Source organism: Chrysochloris asiatica, unplaced genomic scaffold (assembly GCF_000296735.1).
Source record: "Chrysochloris asiatica unplaced genomic scaffold, ChrAsi1.0 scaffold00012, whole genome shotgun sequence".
NCBI classification, from domain to species: Eukaryota; Metazoa; Chordata; class Mammalia; order Afrosoricida; family Chrysochloridae; genus Chrysochloris; species Chrysochloris asiatica.
Genome location: NW_006408530.1, coordinates 21,830,694 through 21,835,075, shown reverse-complemented (window position 1 = coordinate 21,835,075; position 4,382 = coordinate 21,830,694).

The window sequence follows — 4,382 nt, the reverse complement described above, 5'->3', positions numbered from 1 at the left end:
TTTATTCAATATATATGCTAAGTAAGTAAGCCAAGAATCTAGACTTCCTGAAGAATAACAAAGCATCAGATTGGAGGAAGACTCATTAGCAACCTGTGATAAGCAGATGAAACAACTTTCTTGTTAAAAGAAAAGAGGACTTGAAGCACCTACAGATGAAGATCAATATGGAGTACACCTCAACATAAAGAGAAAAAAAAAAAAATACTCACCACTGGACCAGTAAGCAACAACATGATAAATAGAGAAAGCATTGAAGTTGTCAAGGATGTTATTTTACTCAGATCCACAGTCTCCATCCAAAGAAATGATGTATTCCATTGGGAAAATTTGCATCAAAAGACTCTTTAAAAAGTAAAGATGTCACTTTGAGAATTAAAGTACACCTGATTCAACACTGTATTATTAATCACTTCATATGCATGAACAATGAAGGTAGAAAATGAAGTCAGATGATAAAGAACAATGTATGCATTTGATTTATTGTGTTAGGAATCTTGGGAGTACAGCCAGATGCTCCTTAGAATCAAGGATGGTGAGACTTCATCTCGTGTACTTTGAACAAGTTTTCATGAAGTACGAATCCCTGGAGAAGGACATAATTTTTGAAAAAGTAGAAGGTAGTTGAAAAAGAGAAAGAATCTCAGTGAAATGGACTCACACAGTGGCTACAACAATGGACTCATACATGGCAATGGTTGTGAGGCTGGTGCAGAACTGAGCAGTGTTTCTTTTGTACGTTGGGTTTCTATGAGTGAACTGACATGATGACTCCTAGCAACTAGATACATGAAGATAATAGAAAGATAATAGATCAACATCAATGTTTTATAAATGTGACAGAATTGAAAATATATAGGTGATATATAAATTTTTACCAAAGAACAACATCCCAACATTCATGTGACTGAAAAAAATTCAAGTAGAATACTATAGCTAAGAAAAGAAAATTAAAGGAATAACTCTATAGATATTTAAGTAATCAAATTATAAAACTTTTCACAAAGAGTATTTCATGCCAAAATTAATTCAGTATTGGTTCGCTAATTTAAGTCTACCAAATATTGAGGATATAATACTAGTCTTGCATCAAATCTTAAAGAAAATGGGCAGGGTGGGGTGGGGGGAACAAGGGCCATTGCTCAGTGAGACCACCATAAACTTGACACCAAAAATTAAGTTGCACTATTAAATATGAGGAAATATTTTCAAACTATAGCTATGAATATAATGTAACAGGTATAAGCATTTATCAAAACTGATCTACAAAATAGAAAATGATTCAAATATCTCTAGAACTTTGGTATATGACAGGTATTGTACCCAAACACTGGAGAAGGTAAGATTAATCAGAAAAATACTTACTTATTAATTATTGGGGCAAAGAAAATGTTAAATTCCTTCCTCATATTAAATGTTATTTTATATCCAAATATGTTGAAGTATTACATGTCAAAAATATTATTAAAAAGTCTTAGTAAAATTTTTAGGTAAGTATCTTTTAGATTGGAGTCCTGGTGTGGCACTGTGAGTTAATGTGCCAGACTGCAAAGCCGTTTGAACTGCAAGGTCGGTGGTTCAAGCTCACCAGCTTCTCCTCGGAAACCCTATGCAAGGTTGCTATGGGTCGGAACTGATTCTAAGGCACTTCACAACAAGAATATCTTTTTAGATTTTTGAAACTGGGAAGAATTTTTAAATGTAAAACAAAATGTTTTACTATAAATAAAATGCAATTTCTTACATTTAAATTAATTCTTTTTCAAAATATATCCTAGAGGGTTGGGAACAAGTTACATACTAAAAATAGTATTTCAATTCACATGATTGGCAGAGGATTGGTATAAAAAATAAATAATTTTAAATTAAGAAGAACATAAAATACATATTGGGAAGATGAGCAAAAAGAATATCTATACATTTAAGAAAATAAGCAGCACATATGGCAAATTGCAAATATTATAAACTTTATTGGTGAAATGGAAAACGCAAATCAAACTAAAAAATGAGAAAAATTGAATTAACTAAATCAAATGCCAAAATAAATAAATAAATAACATTACAATAACAAGAATTGGAGAGAGTGGAGACTCAGATTATTTTAGAAATTCAGATATTTAAATAGTTACAGAGATGTTGTTGTTGTTATGTGCCCTGGAGTCGATTCCGACTCATAGCGACCCTGTACAGGGTTTCCAAGGCTGTAAATCTTTACAGGAGCAGAAAGCCTTGTCTTTCTCCCGCGGAACAGCTGGTAGTTTCGAACTGCTGACCTTGAGGTTCGCAGCCCGATTCGTAACCACTACGCTACCAGAGCTCCTTTGTTACAGATATCAGAAAATAATTAAACATTATCTTGTAAAGTTGAACACCTACATATCTTATAACTTAGCATATCTGCTTCCTTTCCATTTTTGAAAAAGGAGAGATAAGCACCAATATTCATAGAAGCACCATTCAAAGTAACAAAATCTGTAATAAAGTTCAAGTGTTATTGATAGAAAACGGAATGAATAAATTATGGCAATTTATCACAATAAAATTTTATGCAGCAGTCAAAATTAATGAACTTGAACAGAGCATGAAAAAATGATGAATGTAAACATTGGCTGAAATGAATGTTTCTAAATGTTTTGTAGAGCAAAAATGATTTTATATAATGTTAAAACAAACTAGAGCTAACTAAGTAATCTGCATACCAAGTATAGATTAAATTGTGGAACAGGAAATCAGGGGGATAGTGAACTTGGAATTAAAAATGTGGCTTCTTCAAGAGGGAGGGAAGAGGATGGGATTGTTGGAGACCACCTAGGTAGATGGAAGTGAAATTAAAGCCCTGACTTGTTATAGCAAATTGATAGGTACATAGATAAGGGCTGTGTTCAGAGTATGTTATACAGCAACAATATAAGCAATCTAATATTGAGCATAATGACTAAAATATAGCATGAGGTATGCCTGTTAAAATTTAAAAAGAATTACAATGATAATAGAAATACAAGCCATTTATTTCCAAAGAAGTGAAAGGAAACAACAACAACAACAAAAATCCCACAGAAAGTAAGAAATGAAGAGAGGCAAAAAAAAAAACAAAAAACAAAAAACAAAAATCCTTGGTGAGTAGAAAACAGAGAATAAAATAATGGAAATGGATCTATATAACAAATAGTATTCATTAATACCAATGCATTAAACTCACTAAAGGACACAGATTGTATTTTTAAAAATCATATACAATTATCAGAATGGACTAACATTGATATAAAGAAAGAAAAAAACTGATGCTGAAAAAATATTAGAAAAGATACAGAGTAGTGATATTAATATTAGACAAATACAAATTAAAGCAAAAAGCATCAACAGAAAAATAAAAGAATATTACTTGAAAGTAAAATAATAATCACCTAAAATATAAACAATTCTATGAATTTTGTACATCTCCCGTTTTATCCTCACAATATTTTAAGCAAATTTAAATATAAATACCAAAAAAGACACAGCCACAAAACATTTACTAAATACTCGTTGGTCAAATAGATTAGAAACAATAAAGACATAGAAAATGTGAACAACACTAGTAACACATTGATCTAGTAGACACATGCAGAAACTTTCACCAATTTATAGAAAATAAAGATTTATTTAAACAAGTATGGATAATTTAGAGAAGCTAGCTAAGTTATAAAGCATTCTTAAATAAAATATATATTTTTGACCTCAATAAAATACAATTAGCAGTACCTCCACCCAGTAACACATGTTTAGAATCAAAAAAAGGAAAATAAACAACTTGTTTAAATTTATCAAATGCAAGACATCAAGAGAGAAAGTCGATTTAAGGTACAAATATAAAATATGTGTAATTAAAAGATGATGACTATTAACAAATCAAAATGTGTGGGTTGTAAAAAAAAAAAAAGTACTATCCGTAAAATAGCAAAAATGAAGGAAAGAAAGAAAAATGAAAGCAAGAATTAAAATTAGAAAAGAAAATAGAAAAACAATCAAGTGAACAATGGCAACAACAGAAGTTGGTATTTGAGAAACTAAACAAGAAATATAAGTGCATATATAAATCAAACAATATTCAAAATTCAAAAATAAATAATCATAGATGAAACGTTTGTTAAATATCTTAGGTGTTTAGTGGAAAATAAATTATTTAAATACTTCAAAAAAAATGAAAAAAAATGTTATGCTCAAAAACTAATGCAAGAAAACGTAAAACTTGCATATATGTTAATAACAAAAAAGCAAGTTATATTAGTAACGAAAACATGCCCTCTTGCATCTTTCATTTGTGAGGCTCTTGATGTCAAACCACGACTTTTCTGGTCTCTTTGGACATAAGTGTCTAAAAACATCAAATTTGTTCTTCAGAT